General features: G+C 40.5%; 1 non-coding gene across 1 annotated transcript; it reads right to left on the bottom strand.

Annotated features, from left to right (window-relative positions):
• Positions 1–21,088: 21,088 nt before the first annotated feature.
• Positions 21,089–21,195, bottom strand: LOC129083977 (U6 spliceosomal RNA). Its single transcript, XR_008530542.1, has one exon. It is a non-coding gene; the product is annotated as a U6 spliceosomal RNA (small nuclear RNA).
• Between the last annotated feature and the right edge of the window lie 1,119 nt (positions 21,196–22,314).

Genomic DNA, 22,314 nt, shown 5'->3' with positions numbered 1-22,314 from the left:
CCTATATATTCTTTCTCCCACCACTTCAACTCTCCCAACCACTATTCAGTGCTTTGACATTTATTGCTAATAAAAATAATAATACTTATCATTTGAAAGTTAGTAGTATAGTTTGAAAGTTTTATGTATTATACATTTATTTTTCCTTGGATTTATGTCACTCGTTCCACCAAGCAAAGAATAAATAAATAAAAGCACTTTATCATATTTACAACCTACTGAAATTCAGAGATTTCTGAATAGGAACAGACCAGGGACATTTAGCCAAGATTAATTTAACTAGAAAATCAAAATCTTGCATACGATGCTTTGAAGAAAGCGGGTAGTCTGTACAGATTATGTCCACACATGAAATGTGAAGTGGGTAACTACAGCAATTACCTCTGTACCAGAGGCCTTCTAGCTTCACCTTTTTCCAGGAATGCTCAGGTAACAAAAGCATAAGAGGTTTTCTGGCCTCAGTTATATCCTAATAATTGTTTCAATTCTCTGCTTCCTTTTTAGTGTGAAGATCCAGGGTAAAAGCCTTTAAAAACAGGCTGGAAAGGTTTCCCAGACGTGAAATAGATTTTACAAAAGAAACTTCTGGCAAGTTTAATGTAAGTAAATGGGAAACATATGGACTATGTTTCCCTCAAAATACCCATGGGGTCCAAAAGCCCAAAAAACACATAAAAAGTAAAGGGGAAACTGTTTTCCAAAGCTGAGCTTATTTGAGAAACTGCATGCTGTAACAGAGAGCCTGGCTCAGCTCCCCTAAAACAGGAGACGGAGCCAGTGGTCAGGCAGCCCACCAGCTCCTACCCTTGTGCTTCTGTTGACAGTCCTCATTTCTGAGGACGGTGTATGTGATTGATGGCACCTTGACCTGTGTCTGTGGGTGTGACTGAGAAAACCATTGCTCGGTGCTTCCCATACTGAAGACATGACTTCATAGCTCCTTTGTAACCAGCTGCATTGAATGTTTACACAGCCTGTTTCTCTTCTTGAAGCCCTCTCATGCTAAACCATCAGGCTGGCAATGAGCACACATTTACTGAGCACTTAGCATGTGCCCCATGGGGAAGGATAACAAAGAAATGGACAATCATATGCTAGCCCAGAAGGTAAATCATAGACTCAGGCTTAGGAGGAACTTGAAGATTCCTGAGTTCCTCCTTCCACCAGTGTTGGAATTCCAGCTACAGCTTGCAGTGCAAACAATGGGAGAACAACTCAAACAATATTTCAAATGGAAAGATCACAGTTTGGAGAGTCACAGGACCTGGTATCAGGTCTCAGCACACCCTGACTGTACATCTGTCCTTTGACCACTCAGGGTCTCAGTTTCCTCATCAATTAAATGGGACTAATAGTCAAATCACCTATTGAGACTGCCAAGGGCATATCAAAAAGTATCATGTCTCTTCCCCACCCAGGCCCTAAATAAGTAGAAAAACAAAACAATGAGGAAGATAGAGGCCAGAATTTTCATCTTTATTTCTGAGAGAAGCCAGGTTAGAAGACAGAATAGAATGAGAGATTAACAGGCCTGCCACCTGAACCCTTGCATGAGGCAGATGACTTACTCAGTGCCAGGCTATGCTGGGCTACATCAGGCCTCTGCATGCCAACGAAGGATTAAGGTTTAGGGCTTGAAGAGTAGAGGGAACCTCAGATTCTTGGTGCGTGACTCACTCCCAGAAAGGAACAGGAGGGCTATGCTGAGCTGAGCATGTTCAGATTATTTTGCTCAAACTACCACTCAGATAGATCACTCTGCTGCCATGAAGAGGATTACAGAATCCTCATGGGGAGAGAGCAGCCAAAGGTAACTCATAAGATGTGTTCTTTTTACCTAAATGTAAATATCGGGAGAAGCCAGCTAAGTGAGATAGAGAATGAGAAAGCCCTCATGTAAACTGTAAACATTGATTGCATTTTATGCTTTTGCTCAATCCATCTACATTTACTGAACACCTACTATTCGCTCAATCTATTCACCAGCTTCCAGGAAATTTAGATTGAATAAGACATTGTTCCTTTACTTAAGATTACAATATAGTGAGAGAAATAGACAAGACAAAAACTATTTATTTATTTTTATCTTCACCTGAGGACATGCTCATTGAATTTGGAGGAAGAGAGAGAGGGAGAGAAATATCACTACATTGATCGGTTGCCTCTCACACATGCCCAAACTGGGGACCAAACCCACATCCAAGACATGTGCCCTGACCAGAAATCAAACCCATGACCTTCTGGTTTACCGGACAACACTCCAACCAACTGGGCCACACAAGACAGGAAGAAGCCAAAAATTATAGTATGCAGTGAGTGCACTGAGGTACTGAAGTCCGCAGGAGGTGTAATAATGCAGGCAAGGGGCATCTAATTGAATGGATGATCGGGTAAGCCTTCTTTGTGGAAACCACCTTTGAAAGCTGAGGTCTAAAGAACACGAAGGAACTAAATGAGAAAATGGGAATAGGGGTAACTTTCAAATCAGAGAGAAGTCCTGAAGAAGGCACAAAAGAAAAGAATGGGACCTTTCAGGGAACTGGAAGTCCTTTATGGTCATAAGAGAAATCTTCTTTTTTTTTTTCACATTTTTACTTTTAAATCATGTTTATTCTATTACAGTTGTCTCAGTTTTTCCCTCTTTGCTCTCCTCCACCCATCCCACCCCACCCGCCATCTTGCTGTTTGGGAAATAATCCGAAAAGAACATTGCAATCTAAAATGATATAGTAGACTGCAAGAGAAAGAGTACTCAGAGTACAGGCATGTCCTAGAAAAGGTGAAGGCTAAATCACTGCTTAAATGTGGTGAAGTACAAAGGGAGAAATAAGACCAAAAGAGACACATTTTTTAATTTAATTTTTCTTGTATTTTTTCCCATTACCATTTAGTCCCCTAGGAGATAATTTTTAAACTGACTTGATAATTCTAATTTTTGTTTTATGTAAACCATAAAACATGTAAAACACTTGTTTTATGTAAAACAAAATAAGGATTACTTAAGAAAGCAAGTGTGTGTATGTTATAAATGGAAAAGGGAAGGCTACATCCCCAACTATTAACAGTTGGCTATATCTGGCTAATGGGATTGTTAAGTATTAATTTTTGCTTATCTTTCATTTCTACCATAAATATTTATAATTTTTAATGAAATGACTAATAAAACTGACCTAGTCACAAGAAATTTTCTATGTAAATTATCATTTCAAATGGTGCCAAGCATTAAGTTCTCTTATGCAATACTACTGGTTCTTTCCAGCAATCAGTAATCAGGTCATACAGTTCCAGGTTCTATGGATCTTAGTTGTTCTTTCCCACCACAGTTGTAATCTTCCAAAATATTCGCAGTGAACTGGGTGAAGTTTTGTGCACTTGTAAGTTCAGGAAAGGCGTCAAGTTTCCTCATTCTTTCATTCATTCATTTATTGATTCTGCAGTGTTTACTGTGACTGGCTGTGTTCTAGGTGCTCAGAGTAGAAAAGCAACAGACCCAACTTGAGCTCAGGTGACTTACTGGAGAAGAGAACTATGGAAGACCCACGTTGCACATTTACAGAGAAGACTAAATATTATTACACGTTCCTGGAAACACTGTGGTCCTATTCCATTTCCTTTGTGTTTCCACAGTTAAATATGCCTGGGTCAACCCAGAATATTCTTTTTTAGATAGATGAATGAATCTTTCTTTTTATTTAACGTAAACACTATATATATAATGCAAACTATACATATTCCCCTGCACTTGCATCTTTCACTAAAAAATAAAACTTGAAGATGATATTATATAAGTAAACACTTTATTTTGCATATGATGAAGCATGAATAGACCTCTGGAAGTGAAATGTACATTTGGGGTTTTGACAAAAATTACTAAATTCTTCTCCATAAACATTGTTCCAGTTTATTCCCCCATCCCCACCTCGCTGTCCAGTAGTACCCTCCCTGACCCAGAATGGTATCAAGCTGCTAATCTTTGCCCAACCAATAGGTAAAAAGTGATATCTCATTTCAGTTTTTATCTGCATTTCTATTGTGAGTACAGAATATGCTTGAACAGGATTAAAGAGCCATTTTGCTAAAAGCCTGTTTACTGCTATCAAATGCAATCTCTTTAAGAGACAAGGACTGCAGAATCTCCAGGAAAAAAAAAAAAAAGTGCAACAGCAGGCAATATAAATCTGTTCTCAACCACTTCTGTGAAGCAATTGACTGCTTTTCACCTATAACCTGAGCATTTATAAGTTGCTTTCCACATAGCAGAGAAATCACAGAGGAAGCAGAAATCAACATGTGAGTGCTTGCTATACATCAGGCTCCAAGCTCTATACACACTCTCATTTAATCCTCCTAACATTTTAATCCATGAGGCTCTGAGAGGTTAAGTATCTGCCCAAACTCACAGAAATTATAAATGGCAGAGGAAGAACTAAATCCAGTTCTAAAGGCCAGCAACTTTGTTTTGTATACTCCTGTTATGCTGAGGTGTTTAAAGCCCATTGGAATCCTGAAATTCCTATGCTAAAAAGCTATCTTTTTACTTTAATCATGACCTTCTAAGCAGAGGTACACTTTAGTATTGTCTACCTATACTTTAGTATTGCCTACCTATAGAGCCTAAATATAGGCCTTGACAAGATTTCTCATGATCCCAGCTTCCCATAAAACTTAACCACCATTAAAGACTCAGCATTGAATTAACTTGAAGAATTACTGAAGATACCAAATTATCAGCACCAGGAGTTTTTCAGAGGTTTAAATATTATTATTGAGACAAATAAATTGGCTGGGAGTTTGGTATACACGTATATGTTGCAGAGCTGTGCCATTTAGCTCAGCAAGGTAGCTCAGAAGATTTCTTAGGTGGCATGTTGATGACTCACCTTGTGAATGGATACAGTAGAGCCCTAAAATGGTGTCTTGAGAGAACCAGATCTGATAACTGCAAAACTCCAAATAAGAATTATAGCCAACAATATTTCTCACTACCTCACATCAGAAATCCTAACACAAATATGAGGCCCAGCAATGGGAAGGCAGCCTCTTCCCAGAAGCTGGGTAATGGCAGCTGAGCTGAGCATGTTGAGCTATGCTGAGTATGCTGAGGCAAATAAATGGTATAAGGGGATAAAGGATTATAAAACAGAAAGTCATCTGGGAAAAAATGCCTTTCAGAAAAAAATCTATCAAAACGCACCTTCCCGTGTGACACCCCCGCCCGAGGGGGCTACTCAGAGTAGGGTCTGGGGGCGAGAGTATACTAGGCCACAATGAGATAATTACAGAAATTGGGAATAAGCATATAGAAACTTCTATAGCAACTTGGCAGAGTAATGTTATGTCTGTTGAATCTAATAATAAAAAAAAATGGGGCTTATAAAAAAACTTCTTAAAGCTATTAAAGCGAAGAAGTGTTTTGATATGTGGCAAGTGCCTACATGATGACAGGGTCTCAATTAGGATGAAGCAGCCCTGGCGTTCTGTCACATAATGAAGGATTTCCAGGGGCCTCTGCATAGCCCGCAGTGCATGACGGGTGGCCCGCCGTGCACGGCGCGGGGCCCCTCGGGGGTGGAGCAGTTCTGCCAGGAGCCACAATTCCTCCTCTGAAGGCCTTTGGCAAAAGTTGGAACCACCGCCAGGATTACGGTCACACAACTGTTGCAGTTGGAAGTCGTATTGAAAATGTACAGAATGGCTTCTTTGGGGAGTAACTTCTATTCACCATTGCAAAGGTGACAGAGCAAAAGCCTCTGAGAAAATAATTGAGAAATTATGTCACATACTCCAGAAATCTGTACCCAAGACATTGAGACAGCCAAATTCCAGAGGGCTGTCAAGAATTTCTGAGGATGTGCTAAGTAAAAGAGGCCAGACTCACAAGGACAAATATGTTTAAATCCACTTACATAAGTTACCTAAAGTAGGTAAATTCATATATACCTAAAGTGGTATAGAGGTTTCCAGGGCCTTGGGGAAGAAAGAAATTGGGATTGAATGTTTAATGGGTACAGAGTTTCTGTTCGGGATGATGAAGATGGACAGTGATGTTGGTTGCAGAATATTGTGAATGTAACTTAATGCCGCTGAACTGTACACTTAAATATGGTTCAAATGGTAAAATTTATGTATATTTTACCACATTGAATAAATAAGAATTCCCAATGTACTTTCCAAGTACTAACTGCTTATTAAAAAAAAAAAAATAGCTTCCAATAAAGCAGGCTTTTTCTGCCTGGGTGAACACCAAAAATAAGTTAATTAATGAAATCACAGGGGTCATCCCATCTGGATGCAGTTATTGTGTTTGTGTTTTATAAACCAGAAGTATACCTTTGGCTCATAGGAAAAGACTGGGGAGTTAAAAATATATATTATTTTAAATAGCAGTCCAGAATTCTATCAGTATTAAAACCTCAGTGATTCTGTGTCATTTGAGAACTCCTAATCATGCCACCTTATTGAAATTTTCCCCACTCCCATACACTATCTGTCTCTTTGCCTGTTGTCTGAACTGCCTCGGCTAATCAACTTGGCAGGGCAAGACAGCCAGTCTTGATGAGCAAACCTGCAAATACACAGCTGAGGAAGCTATCATTCCATAAAGACGAACTCTATTCTTAAGATATATGAGTAAGAGTTCCATTTAAAGGTCTCCAAGTAAGCTCCTGACAAACCCTGCTCCAAAAATTTCTATGGTTTTATATTCTTCTGGGACGCATATCTTTCTCCATGCCTCTGGCCCACTGTTAGAGTCAATGTTCTCCAAGCAGCCATTTGCCAGCTTCTCCTTTCTCTCTATGTTCTTTCTTGGCAATCCCACCTACCCTCTCAACTTTAATAAGTCTAGTCTTTCTCACTCAGATTCTGACCTTTTTCTCCCCAGCTCCAGTCTCCATTTTGACTACCTTTTGAACAACTCCGCAGTGATGGCCCACAAACCTTTAAGCTCGGCGTGGCCAAACATTCATCACCCAATCCTCTTCGTGTGTCAGACACTTCTACACATGGTACCACCACCATCCTTTCAGTCACCCTAGCATGGAACCTCCCTGACATCTGGGATATCCATCTATGTTATTCTCTGCCTTCTGCTTTTCCTTCCATCTGGCACGTTACCTGATTAGTTTACTCCTCTGCCCATATGAGGTGTCAGAAACCAGAGCAATAGTTGATCATTTTCTGCAAACACTGAAATGTTCTAAGGACCTCGAATCCCTGCAAACCAGAGGTCAATGAAAACACAGGTATGGGGAGCTGGAACTTCTCTGGAATTCATTAATGAGTATCCAGAAGTTGGAAATGTGCATTTCTGCTGAACCTACAGGCATTACCCTTATTACTTAAAGGAGCAGTGGTACTTGTAATACATCTCCCTAGCATTGCAGGATGGAGGTCAGCTCCACCACCAGAAAAAGCTGGAGGAGTTGGAGGCTCTACAGGGTAAGATGGAAGCAGCTATTCAATATACATATAATGAGCAGCATATTATGTGTCAAGCACTATAGTGGGGAACCAGAGACACAGAGAACCAAGCCACATCCTTCAAGCCCAAAGAAGCCCAAAGAAGCAAAACAAAATTATAATACAGGGTGATCTTGCTTCAGTAGAGATATACATAGGACACTGGAAGGCAGGGTAAAGGGTTCCCAATACTGCTGAGAATGTGGGTGACATAGTAGAAATTGTGGAAGACTTCACAGAGACTATTATCTCTGAGTTTTAAGCTGAGTTTTAAAGGGTAAGGAAAGAGTGCTTTAAAGGAGATGGACCTTCCAGGACGTGGAATCGCATGTGCAGAGTGAGGGCATGAGGGCACATGGGTTCTAGGAAATAGCTGGCATTGCAGCACGGCTGTGAAGGACCAAGGCAGAAAATGACCACTGAAGAGGACGTCAGGTCCAGGATCACACAGAACTTTGTACAGCAAGCTAACCCTCACCCTTGACCTTCTTCTGTTACCTGAGAAGCAAGGATTACAAATCCTAATTAGCCCTTAGAGGTGGAGGTGAACTTGCATATTATCTAGTCCATTCCTCTCATTTCCTAAGTCAGGAAAGGAGTCACAGGGAGAGGAAGCAACTTGCCCGGGGCCTTGCAATGATCCTTGCATATTACACCTTCTTGTTCAACAAATATCCCACACACAGAGTTGCTGCTAAGAGCTAACAGTGTAAAATAGACTCCGTGATGTGAGGGGAGTGAGGACAGCAAAGTACCTGCTCTAGGGCACTGCTCTTGAAAGCAAGCATGAAGGAAGAAATCGTCATTTGCAGAGAGAACAGATTTGCAGGAAGAATAAATTGCACACAGACTTAATGAGAAGAAATAAAACACCTTTCAAAGGCAAACCTACTCCCTGTGAGTCATCCCAAGCCAACGGTGCCAAACCCAGAATGTGCTAGCAGAATTTTCAGTGTTAATAGCCCTAACCAGCCATAAGACAAACAATTAGCCTTAGTCATTACCAAGAACAAATGGTCAAATACAAGCATGTAATCTGTACTGTCAATATGCGAAAGGGTCACTTTACACTTTTTTTGTTTGTGCATTTCAGGGGCAGTGAAAGGGGTTCTTAGCACAGTGTGAGGGTCTGCAGAGACAAGACGCTTATCCTAATTATATACAATGGGAATATAATCAAGCACGAAATTTGGACCTAGATGGAGCAAGGTTTGAGCTGCTCACTCACTTAGCAGGACTCTGAACTAATAGCTTACCTCTCTAAGCTTCTCTAAACTGCCTGGCACACTGCCCAGATAGTCATGTAGGTGCCCAGATAGTCATGGGCTCTCCTTCCACCTGCCATGCCCCTGTAGGAGTGCAGCAATAGTCACAATAATTCCTCTTTATGTATTTATCCCCTTCCCACACTAGGCTTGCCAGGTGACTTATTTTGACAAAAGGCACATAGCAAATGTGACACAATCAGAAACCTGGAAAATATCTGTGCATAGGAGTTTTCCACTCTTTCATAACTCATGGGGATCTTTAACCATCACCATGTGAACGAGTCTGAGCTAACTGCTGGATAATGAGACATGTGGCTAAATCATCTTATTGCCCTATCTGACATCAAGCCAACCACCACACATTTGAGAGTGACCATCATAGATTATCTGGCCACAGCTGGCCCAACCCACTACAGAAGAACCACCCAGTCAAACCACTAATCATGAGAAATACCAAACACTTGTTCTTTTAAGTCTCTCAGTTTCAAGTTATTTTGTTATGCAGCAAAAGCTGACAAATGCACTCTGTAAATGTTAGAAGCTCACTGATTTCTAACCTCAGTCCTCTCCTTACTCGACGTGAGAGAGTGATACATTAACACCAAAATTATGACTCTCAAATCTATGGCCCCAGAAAGTTCTCTCTTGCCTAGTGCAATTTCATCATATATCTTTTAGGTGACTCAAGTTAAGGGTCAATACTAAATTCACTGTATTCCCCACAAAACAAAACAAAAATTTTTGTCTTGTAGCTCTGTTTCCAAGAAGTGAAATGTGAGGATTGTCTTCAAGTCCTCCCTCCTTCTCATCTATATCCAATCAGCTACCAGGTCCCGTTGCTTTAGCCTCTTAAAAAGACATGGATATCTGTCCTCTTTGTTTCTCTTTTTGAATTTCTGCTCTCAGTAGGACTCAACACAGAAGTCACAGTCCATATATAAAGCACCCTCCCACCTGAACCCCAGAAGAAGTTAATTTCCTCCTCCATGCCACCACTGTGCTTTGCCCACTCCTTGAATGCTACAGTGATCACACTATACTATCGTGGTCTGTTACTAGTTCTCCCTGTTCTTACCATCTCAAACCCTTTCTACCACCTTCCCTATTGCAACATCTGGAACAGTAGCTAGTGTATAATAAGCGTTCAAAAAAGTTTACCTAATAAATGAAATCTTGCGTCCTTCCCTTTTTCCTTGCAATAAGCTAGTTTCATGAGTCATTAATAATTTCTTGATGGAACTAAGCTCATTTTATAGAATTTTGAACAAAATTGCTGACAAAAATGTTATAAAATCTTCAGATTTAATATTTGTTTAGGGTATATGTTTTTTCAATATTAGTTACCCTGATGGGTTGTGTAATCGTGTGGTCTGGCTCTGCAGGGCAAGGTACATCATTAGCCCAAAGGAAAAATTCCTAAGAATAAGGAGTTTGATGACTCCCACAGCAAATTATATATACCGAGGAAGTTCTGATGAAAGAAAAGCGGAAGAGATATGAAGAAAGCAATGGAGTCCCAGTTCCGAGAAAACTACAAAACATAGAAGCGCCATAGTAAGTATCTGAATCCCTTCCCGGTGGGGTGACATTCTGGCAAGAGCATAAGCATCAGAGCCAATAGAATGAATTCGAGTCTCAGTTCCTGCAGAACTCTATGTCCACTAGCAAGTCTCGCGGCTTCTTTCCTCATCTGTAAAACGAGGCAGTCAGAAACAAATTATTTCAAAATCCTAACAGTTAATTAAATCTTCCATAATTTTATGGCTTTCTGACAATGATTCCTAAAACTGCCTGTGTATCAGCATCCCTTGGGAAGCTTCATAAACCTACAGTTTCCCAGATTTCCTTCTCAGAGATTGTGATTCTGCCAATCAGAGAAGGAATCTTGGAATTTTTGTAGTTTTAGAAACCCCCAGCAGGTGATTCTGATGCAAAGCCGCGGTTGGGAGCTGAGCCACCACATAGAAACTTCATCTTCTACCGTTTTCAGCTATATCTACCACCTACAGAATAATATTTTTCAAAGGGAATATACCTCCAATTTCACAATAACGGTTAAAGGGAATACAGGATTCACTTTACATAAAGGCACCTGAGGGGCACTTTACTGGAACATATCGATTGCTCAGATACGGAAATTACCTATAGGGTTTTGTATTTCAATATCTGTATTATCACCATTTTCAGCATGTGATTTGGTATAATCTTGGGCAAAATACTTTCTATATAAACCCATACTAGGTTTTTTAATGAAAATCAGTAAAAAAAAATCATTTCCTGTATAAATATTTACAGCCATCACCCGGGGACATTCGTGCCCTGCAGAGTGAGATATGTGTCTGCGGCACACACCAGCAGCAGGATAAAAAGCTACATCTACAAACAGATCGACACTGTAGTTGCTCACCTGCCCTCCGTGTTTTTCTTACTAGCAGCACCTATCCATTTCCAGGCAATGAATCACAATGTGTCTGAGTTAATTATGACAAGATACTTGGCAAAATACTAACTTTTGCAGCCCCTCTTGCAGCGGGGGATAGCCATGCAATCTGGCACAGGACAATGAAATCTGAGAGCCAGGCTATTGGTGGACTTCTGGGAAATGTTTCTTTTTCCTTCTTGACAAAAGGAGGATCCTTTTTATCACTCAGATCCCTGATTCCTTCCCCGGATGCAAAGGGCTACAGCAGCCATAGGGTGACTATGAGGCAGTAAGTGTGAGGCCCCAGCATCCATACCCAGAGAAGACAGAGTTAAAACTGAGAAAGAGCCTGGTCCTTGGTGGCATTGGGAAGTCGCTGCTCTGAGCAGCAGACCTCTTGTTATTAAATAAAAAATTAATTTTTTTCATTCACACTAGCCGCATCTTTAAAAATCTAGGGAGAACTCTAAGCAAACAACAAATGAGTTAACAGCAGACGTCTTGTTATGTGAAACAATTAAGTGTCTTCATTGTTCCAAGTCACTGGGAGTCTTGTTTTCTATTACTTGCAGTTAAAAATACATCCTAACCACATCAAAGTCTGGTCAGGGTTAAGTGTAATCTGCAGGAGGCAAGTAGGCATATTGGGGGTCAGAGTTCCATGCTATAAAGTAGGAAAAGAGCTGTCAGCGCGGACACAACATTTCAATAACTGCTTGAAGAATGGGCGAAAGATGAGAAGAGGAGGTGGAGGTAGTAATAGCTTTTGCGGAGAGAACTTGAAAATGAGAAAAAGAAATAAAAAGGTGACGTTTATCCTCTGGCACTCCCGGAGGGAAGATTTTACAATGGAAACATACGAGGATTTTTTTCCCCAAAAAAATCTAAGTCAAATAATTTCAGGAGTCAATAAGACCTGCTTACACATTCCACTACTTTTATTTCTCTTTTTCACTCCCCACCTTGAAAGCTCTGCCTGTGGTCCTGTGTCCTGCCCAATGGTCCCACCCCAGAGGATGTGTCATTTAAGATCATATAACTCATTCTGGCACTGAAGTTGGCTCTTGGTCACTGGAGCGTGGGCCCCTTTGGGCACCCTTCTGTGGTGCTCACCTCAAGTAAGTCTATCAGGTCCCCTAGAATTCCGAAGCCATGTCAGAACAAGATTCTCACATCTGGAACTGGTTTCTGAAAAACGCACTATTTCCTCTCTCGCATGCTCTCATTCTCTAACACAATACTTAAGAAAATTAAAAAGAACATATTGGTGTATAGCACATTGACATTTCAAAGTCCCCAAAGGAAAATATTTGAATTTCTTCCACCCATTTTCCTCTCCTGTTCTTTATGCTTCTCAATGAGAAGAAAGGTAGAGCTTACATTTTATGTCAACACAAAAGGCCTCTGTTTGTGTGCATTAGGTATTAAAGTAGTCAGTGATTCGATGTCAAGGTATGTATTATACATACTTTTTTTCTAGGCCATTATCATCTTTCTTACAACACTATTATTCTCCAGCCCAGCTAATGCTTCTGTCAAAGATTTAGCAACAAGCATGGAAAATGTCAAACAGTGGGGAAGAGACCTCGCTGTTTCCACAACTGCACAAAAAAATCTGAGTTGTCTTTTATGGAAAAGCAGAATAATTCTGCCATGAACACCAACATGTTTCATCAGAACACAAAGGAGTGGGATGGCTTATTTGTTTTGCTCTGCACACCTGAGTCCATCTCCTCTGAATAAACTTCCTTTCTTCTCTTGCCAATATACTTAATAAAATAGGGCCCATGTTGTTCTCACTTCACCCTCTCCCCAGGAGGTAGCTGGTTTAGAACATGACAGAAATCAGCCAGGAGAGTCAGTCCTGTTCTGTCTGCAAAGCAATGTGATAAGATTTAAGAAGCACTAAAAGGCTCCTCTGGAGAAAAATACTTTTTCAACCTGCTTACCAGGGTGCCTGAAATTACAACCTTTCTGCTTTAAGGCATTGAAAGCCTCCATTAAAATGCAAATATGTTAGGTGAGTTATTTTATCAAACTATCACATCTTAGCTTGAATTAGTTTATAGCTTAATTCAAAATCCTAAAGTGATGGGACACAGGGCCACAAGTAAAGGATACAAAGGTTTAGGTTTTAAAATGTGTTGCCTGAAGAGCAGGTCGGAGTAGCAGGACGAAGCGGGAGAAGAGAACATAGTCCAATGGCACCAAACACAAGGTCCAGAGTTAACGCACACAGGCAGATGCTCTCAACAATCCTGGCTGAGCAACAGGCTGTCCACATGATGACAAAGTTGTCATCCTCACACTTCAAAGATAAACTCAAGGAAGCGACTATGTGCACACAGCTTCTTTTCTCCCCATTTAAATTGGCATCCTCAATAAATTTACTTACCATTTCCTCCATGTCTGAATGTGCTCAGGGCTCTTGCCCATACCCTCCCTACCAGTTTCAGAAGCTGCATAGAGCCCATGGTAAACACTGCCAATACTCCCTATTATTTCCATTTCTCCTTCCTTCCCAACCCCTTGAAGTTAGATGGCTATATGACTGATTCTGGCCAATGGAATATAAACAAAAAATGAAAGAGTTACCTTCTTTTGCCATGGTGAACTCTGAAGCATGGTGAACTTGAGTAACGGTACTACAAGGTCAAAGCTGCCAAGAATGGTGGACACAGGGAACAGCTAACTGGAAAACTGCTTAGACTTGCAGACAACCATAATTGAGCAGGAATAAACTTCTGTTGTGTTAGACCACTGATATTTTGGTGTTATACTCTAGCGTAACCTCATCTATCCTGCCGATCCATACCCCATAAATAGCACTTTAGGCCCTCTCTATTACTATACGTTTATCATTCAGCAAATATTTATTGAGCACCTATAATGTGCTGGATGATATTGTAGGTACCAGAGATTTAGTAGGATTGTGACAGCAAAGACAAAGTCCTTGGACTCATGGAGATTACATTCTAGTCAAGGAAGAAAGATGATAAATAAGTTTACCTGTCAGTAAGAAACTTGGCTGAACATAGCAGAATACCCAAATAATATAAACTTCAGCAAATTATAGGTCTAGTTTCTCTCACATAATATAAGTCTGGAGGTTGGCGATCCAAGACTCAAATGGTAGTTCTATAATATCATCAGGGACCGAGTTACTTCCTATTTTTCTGACCCACCATCCTTAGACCATGGTTTCTATCTTCCAGAGCACCTCATATTCCAAAATGGCTGCTACTGCTCCATTTGTTTTATCCACTTTCTAGCAGAAAGAAAGGAAAATGGAGAAAGGCAAGAGGGTGTGCCTCCCAACTGAGTCAGGCGCCCTCAAAGAGCTTTTCCTGAATCCCTAGTTCATAAGTAACACACAACTTAATAGTCAATCCCACCTTCAAAGGAGGCTGGAGGAAAATATAATCCCAGCTGGATATATTTTTGCCACAAAGAAAATAGGATTCTGTTTTTAAAAAATGGGAAAAGAGAAGGGTAACTATTGAGTAGGTATTTAACATTCTCTGCCATAATAGATAAACAAATAAAGATTTCAACTGGTGGTATTTTGAAGAAAAAATGTAGCTAAAAAAAAAAAAAAAATAGAAAGGCAGTAACTGTACCCAGGGCAGGGAGGAAAGGTCTTTCCAAACAAGTGGCATTGGAATGATGAGAAGAAGGCCCCCATGCAGTTATCTGGGGAAGGGAGCCCCAGGCAGAGGGAACAATCAACACCGAGGCCTGGAGTTCTAAGGAAGAGAAAGCCCCCTGGGTGGGTGGATTGGAGTCAGTGAGGGGGAACGTGATAGGAGATGAGGGCAGAGGGATGGAGAAACTAGGTCATTGAGGACCTTGTGAATTTCATTTCCAGGGTGTTGGTGTGCAAGTGGGGGGCTGAGGGGTAAGCAAAGAGTGACATCATGTGATTACTCCTTAATTCTGCCATTTGGGGTGCTGTTGGGAACTGGATTGTAGGGGAATAAGAATGGTGACCAGCTAGGAGGCTGACTGAGACATCCAGGCAGCAGATGACGGCTCTGAGCCTGTAGAGGGATGGATGGGCAGTGCTATGAATGCAGCTGCGACCAGCAACCATGAATTTTGGATAAATACCATTGGCCATGATGGGTAACTCCTTCTATGAGGGTTTGGCTGCTCATCTACAGGCTCAAAGAAAGCTAGTAGAAAGCTGGGTTTGTTTGTTTTGCTTTATCAGAACTGAAGTCTCTTTGGGAGAGTATGACTGACTGGAGCCAAGGGGAGCCTGGGAAGTCAGACACAAGTCACTGAAATGAGGTACAATGGTCTCTAAGCAGAAGGGAGAGGGAAGTGGTGAGAGGAAAAGGCTGAGGGGCGGAAGCCCCTTCCCTGAGTCAGTGACTTTTTATTTCCCACCTATAACCAATGTTTGGCTTCTGCCTATCTGCCCAGCTTCTGCAGATAGACACATGGTTGGATTATCTGCATGACACCTGGCAACAAGCACCACCTGGGCCCCATCTGTTCCGATCATCCTTGCCACATATTCTGCCACTCACTTCTCTGTCCTGTTCCACCCTCATGCATCCCAAGGGCTGGGCTCCCAAGTGCCTCAGAAGACAGAAGAAACTCTACTTCTATAGTCCAGTGGTTAGATAAGGGCTAGAGGTAGGCTGTGGGTTCAAGTTCAAGCTCCTCCATCTCCCAGCTGTGTCACCGTAAACAATTAGTTAACTTTCTGGTGTCTGAACTTCATCTGTAAAATGAGGCTATGAATAAGACCTACCTTACAGGGCTATTGTAAAAATTAAATGGATTCATGAAAAGCACTCAGAAGAGTACGTAGCACACAGAAAAGCTCTCTATGATACTGATCCAATGTTGTTGTTTATCATCTTCCTACATTACTTAGATCAAATCTCATTCACTCCTAACACCTCCCCTCCCCAAACTTCATTTATCTACTTTCTCTGACTTGACTTATACTTACTATTCATAACACATAATCCGCATTTTACAACATGTTCTCTAATTGTTGGTAGCACTCAGTTTGGCTCTTGAATCCATGCTAATGACTGTATGTTCATATGTAAAATCATACCTTGTCCAAATTTTTCACGTTCATGCCTTAGCTTTTCTATCCAACTATACTAGGAGACTCCCAGTCATATACTTTTCTCACACCTTCACATAAGTAATGCAGTGTGAGATACATAATGCTGAGTACCTAGGTAGTAAGAGAAGCTGTTTTGTCTAGAATAGTCCAGAAATCCTGTGCTAGGTGGGACTGTACTTAGAACTAAAACTGACTTACATAAAACTCTAGTTAAGCCAACAGTTCTCTGGGTAGGGCCTGTGCTATCTTGGGGAGAATAATGTCACACGTTCTCTTCTGAAAGCTCTCCAAAATACTTCAAAAAATAGCCTGACTTATTCAGGATTAAAAACTTCAACATTAGCTCTAACCAGTGTGGCCCAGTTGGCTGGGCATTGCCCTGCAAAATGAGAAGTCCCCACTTCAATTCCCAGTCAGGGCACATGCCAGGGTTATGCGTTCAGTCCTCTGTTGTGGTACCTACAAGAGGCAATCCATCGATGTTTCTCTCTCACATGCGTGTTTCTCTCCCTCTTTTTTTCCCTCTCTTCCCCTCTCTCTAAAAATGAATAAATAAAGTTAAAAAAAAACAAAACACTACAACTTTAGCCTGATCCTCAGACCTTCTGGGCCAGCTGGAGTAATTAGCCATCAAAACAAATAAGTTTTTCCAGACCATTCATTCTCCCGCTATAAGGAAAGAAACTAAGCAGAATCCATGAGCCTGCTAGGAAGCTGCCCTGCACTGCTCCATGGCTGTGGGGGTCTGCCAAAGCTGAAGAGCGAGCAATAGACAGCACTACCAAGAACTTCTACAAGGCAGAGCAGTCCAGTTTGCCAATCAGAAAGCCTCTCTACACATTCTTTTAATACAGCTAGTACCGCTGTTGAGCAGTAGGACGTAGGAGTCAGAATCTGCAGCCAGGCCACCAGAATTCACACCACAGCTCTGCCACTCTAACCTCTCTGTGCCTCAATTTCTTTATCTGAAAAGTGGTAGCTATAACAGGTCCCAGGGCTTACAGTTTTTATGAGGATTAAAAGGTTTTAGCCCTGGCTGGTGTGGCTCAGTGGACTGAGTGCCAGCCTGCGAGCCAAAGGTTTGCCGGTTTAATTCCCAGTTAGGGCACAAGCATGGGTTGCGGGCCAGGTCCCCAGTAGGAGGTGTGCAAGAAGCAACTGCACATTGATGTTTCTCTCCCTTCTTTCTTCCTCTCTCCCTCTCTGTCTAAAAATAAATAAACAAAATCTTTTTAAAAATATTTTAAATTATTGTAATGCTCAAGACAATGCCTGCCTATAAGCATTAGGTGAGTGTTTGTTAAATAATTTTTAATCATAGCTATTTGTGTGTGTTGTGTGTGTCTAGTTTGAGCATTTCTAGGATACTTCTAAAGACTGGAAAAATAAAGATGAACAAGACTCAGTCCTTTCCTCTGAGAATCTCATGGTTTATTTAATAGATAGACTGATTTTAACAACTTTAGTAGTGGTTTTGGCAAAGTGGTGGGAGATTTTAAAGGGGGAATGATTAACTCAATCCAGAGTAACAGCAAAGGCTGCACAAAACTGGCATCTGCAAATGAGTAGGATTCAAGGTGCATAAGGAAGTCCTTTGCAGTAGTGATTCTCAACTTGACCTTGCATTTGAATCACCTGGGGGATTAAAATCCAGATCCAAGCCCCACCTCCAGAGCTTTTAATTCAATAGTTCAGGGTGGGATCTGGAAATCTACATTTCTAATAAATTCCCAGGTGCTGCTGCTGGTCCAAACACCCACTTTAAGAGCTACTGCCCTTCAGAATCAGAAAGTAGTATGTGGATAGATGCAGGAATATCAAACAGCCTGGTCTTCTCAGGGCTGAGATAGCAGTCTGGCATGATTAGGTCAGAGAGTGCAAATGGAAAATGGCATAAGATAATGTGGGGAAAGGTGGCAGAAACTAATCCATGAATGAAGAAACTTGGAGCGAATCCTGTACACTTGGGGGAACTTTGGGAGTTCACAGCCTTGAGGGATATAATCAGTTTCCAAAACTATCACTTGGCATCAACTTGGGGAATGGACTGGAACAGAGGGACACTAGAGGAGAGAACAGTTTGTCTTTGCTAAAGTTAGAGAAAGACCTTTTTGACAACATCTATGTCTATAAATGTTGGGATACTTGGTGATATTCTAAGTATATATCTTTGTAACATCATAACACCAGGACAGTGAATGAGAATCATGACTTACATTTTTAATCTAATTTTGATATGTGTATTATTATTAATCTATCCGGTTTTATGATTTTTAGAACCTATCCTTGCAAAAATAACATATCCTACAGGGCTATTATCTTTGTATCATCCGTGCATCTAAAAAAATATGTTATGTCCGGAAATAATTAGAAGTGGTTGTTTATCAATCTATCTCCTTGAGGCATTTTCTTGAAGAATTAATCATTCATTGACTCTTCGGGGGATCTTGCTATCTTTGAATGGCTCATTAGTACTTTCTAAATCCATTGTAACTCTCCTGCAGCCATTGAAAAACATGTAGTACCAGCTGATAATAACCAGAAGATGACTGCCTATTGGAAAAGTATCATGGCTCACAATATAGTATTAATCCTTTCATAGTGTTGAACACTTATCCAATCAATCCAAATTTACCCACTACATTTAGAAAACTGCTGCTTTAGCTTAACAAATAGTGCAGCTTTACTAAGTGATAGGCGAGAATGTCTCCAAAGAGACTGCTACTCTTCTGAAATTTGAATGAATACCTAACACTGCTTGTACAACCACCACAGGTGGTCAAAAATGAAACCTCCTCTTTTTAAAAAGCATAAAGTAACTTAAAGTATGGACAGTAAAACACTGAAAAGATACTGACTACTGTAATAATGGTGATTTTTATGAATTTCTCTATTTCATGTACTATTAAATTTAACCAAAATTTTTAAGAGAGAGAGAGACTAGGGCCAGAAATAATGAGGCCAGAGCCACTGCAGCTACAGTGAGGTGAGAAGAAAGGAAAAGAAAGATCTTAGGACACACAGTTAAACAGCTGTGCAGAGGCCTGTTGGGGATGTGAAGGAGAAGGAAGGGTTAAAGGTTATCCAGACTAACAGCTCTGATGCTGGGATGGAGGTGGTCCTATCAACTGAGAAAGGAATGCAGGGGATAGAAGACACTTGGAGAGAAGAGAACATCATAAATTCCATTCACAAGGATTCTGAGGCATCCAGGATAACCACTAGGAAGCTAGAAATCCAGGTCTGGAGTTGAGCAAAGAAGTCAGAGGAGGAAAAAAGCTGGATACCCCTGGATGCGGGTCCAGGTTAGAATTAAGCTGTGGGAAAGATGGCTGAGGAAAGGGTCAGAACACAAACTTAATTCCCCTTTTTTATGGGCTCAATGATTAAAAATAAGCAGGGAGACAGGAAAAAATGAGACGGGGTGCAGAAGTTGAGATGCAGAAGGAGCCAGAGAAGATCTTACAGCATCCTGGAGCAGCGCTGTCCTTTCCTGCGTCAGGAACTCTTTAGCTTCACCCCCCTTGAAGGAAAGGTGTCTGTGCTGGTCATCGTCTGTTCTCAGGTCCATTGATAGCCCTCCCTTGTCAAGCCCAAACCCCCACAAATCACATTTCTCAGGCTTCTTTGTTAACTGGCTTCTGCCAAAGAGAAGCAGCACTAGCAGGAGCCTGGAGAGAAGAGGGTAGTAAAAGCCAGATTATTCCTCCCCCTTCCCTCTCCATCCTTGACCCCATCGCTGCTTTCTGTGGCTTCTGCCAGACCTGTGCTTTGCGTTCCCACCAGGTGCCCAGCTCCTGGGGTCTGGGAACATTCCTCTTCTTCTCCCTCCAGCTTGGTTGGGTGGGGAGGGCCAGCTTGCTGCTGCTGCTCATCTCTGCATTGACTCACCAGCCCACTTGGCTTTTCAGCTCTTCCAACACCTCGCAACTAGTACCCCTATGAATTTTCTCTATTAAACTGGCTGGCGCAGGCTCCATCCATTGTACTGGTTTGTCCCCAATTGATAAACATATAATGGTAAAATATAAAGTTCTCTCCCCCAAACTTGTTTCTGGCTTCAAAATCCTATTCAGGTTGGGATTATCCAAGTTGACATTAACAAAGCTTTCTATTTAGAACTTAAAAGAAAAATAATTTTAAGAGAGGCAGTAAATAAAGATAAAAGCTGAAATAAATAAATTGTAAAACACAAAATAGTACAATGATAAATTAGTTCAAATACTGGTTTTTTGATAAGACTACTAAAATAAATGAACTTCTGACAAATATAATTAAGGGGAGATTTTTAATTAAAAATGAAAATGGAGATAGGACAAAATAAAGAAAATAGATTTTCTCCCCAAATCCAAAGAGAACGTGCTGTACACTTGTAGGCTAATAAACTGAAATCCTCAATGAAATGAATAATTTCTAGAATGATATAGTATACTAAAAATGGTTCAAGAAGTATAAATCTAAACAGCATGAGAACCAAAGAAAAAATTAAAGACATTTCTGATAATAACCTAAAAAATGAAGCTAGTCCCAATGTTTGCACCAGAACAATTTTCATACTTTAAAGAAGCAGATGATTTTGATGTTGTATAAAACATTCAGAATGCAAAAAGAGAGAAGAATACCTTTATGTTCACTAGGCAAGCATGATCTTCTTCCTAAAGCCTGACAAAGATAAAATACACAAAAAGAAAAATATAGGCACATGTCACAAATGAATATGGATAGGAAAATCTTCAGTAAAATCCTCACCTCCAAAAAAAAACTTGTTTTACTGAACTGCTTCAAATCTTTAGAGGAAAGGTACTTTTTTGTAAGAGCTTTACTGAGATATAATTCTTATACCATAAAAAATGTGGAACACTTTAGAATGTGTGTGTCATCCTTGCACAGAGGCCAGGCTAATCTTCTCTATATCGTTCCAATTTTAGTATATGTGTTGCTAAAGCTAGCCCAAAGATGATAACTTTAGGAGTTGAAAGGAATTCCAAAGGATGGAAAGTTTGTACATTATAGAAGTAAATAACCATTTGACAAAACAAGTAACATAGGGAAAATATCATCTGGAGGAACCTTTCACAGCAAATATAAAAAGGGTTCATTTCTGTGTTATATGAAATTTATACATATTGAAGCAAGAAAAAAAAAAAAACCCGAAGTCCTCAATTTGTAAACTAGCAAAGAACTTAAGCAGATAAGTCACGAAAACGGAGGTACTGTTAGTAAACAAGCATGTGGGAAAATGCCCAACTCTGCTTGTAATCAAAGAAATGCCCAATTAAATAATGTTATACCATCTTATACTTACTACATTAAGAAATTTTAGCCCTGTCTGGTGTGGCTCAGTGGATTGAGTGCCAGCCTGCGAACAGAAAGGTCACTGGTTTGATTCCCAGTCAGGGCTCGTGCTTGGGTTGCAGGCCAGGTCCCCAGTTGGGGGAGTGTGAGAGGAAACCATAGATGTATCTCTTACACACTGATGTTTCTCTCCCTCTCTTTTTCCCTCCCTTCCCAACCCTCTAAAAATTAATAAATAAAATCTTTTTAAAAATCTTTTAATGAAATTTTAGAAATTATCCAGTATTACAACACTGTAGTAAAACTGGTCCACTTACACACTGTAGAGTAGTCATAGAAATTGGTATCATCTCTTGGCAATTCATTTCAGGAACTATCTTAACATTCTTAAGTACCCCTTTATCCTAAGGAATTTAAGAATAACAAAAAATAAAACTACATGAAAATTTCATTACAGTGTCCATATAAAAAGCTAAATAAATACATAAAAGATTATCTGAATCTAGTAACAGCGGAACTATTAAAGAAGGGTTATAAATTATTGTTTATAATTATAATAAAAATTACAATTTATCATGCACCCTTATATACTTAACATTCCCAGGAGGCAGGTAGGAATTGCTAAAGTTCAGAAAAATTAAGTGTCTTGCCCAAGAAATAAGAAATTCAGCACATTACGTGCCCAGGAAATGCTGTCATGTATGGGACAAGCCAGTGGATGGCGCTGTTTCACTTGCCCAAGGGGACAAAGGAGGCATGTATTGGCCTCAATAATA

The sequence above is a fragment of the Pteronotus mesoamericanus genome, unplaced genomic scaffold (genome assembly GCF_021234165.1).
Source record: "Pteronotus mesoamericanus isolate MK-2021 breed Mesoamerican mustached bat unplaced genomic scaffold, CSHL_Meso_final scaffold_167, whole genome shotgun sequence".
Lineage (NCBI taxonomy): Eukaryota > Metazoa > Chordata > Mammalia > Chiroptera > Mormoopidae > Pteronotus > Pteronotus mesoamericanus.
This window is presented reverse-complemented; position numbering and strand designations above follow the sequence as displayed.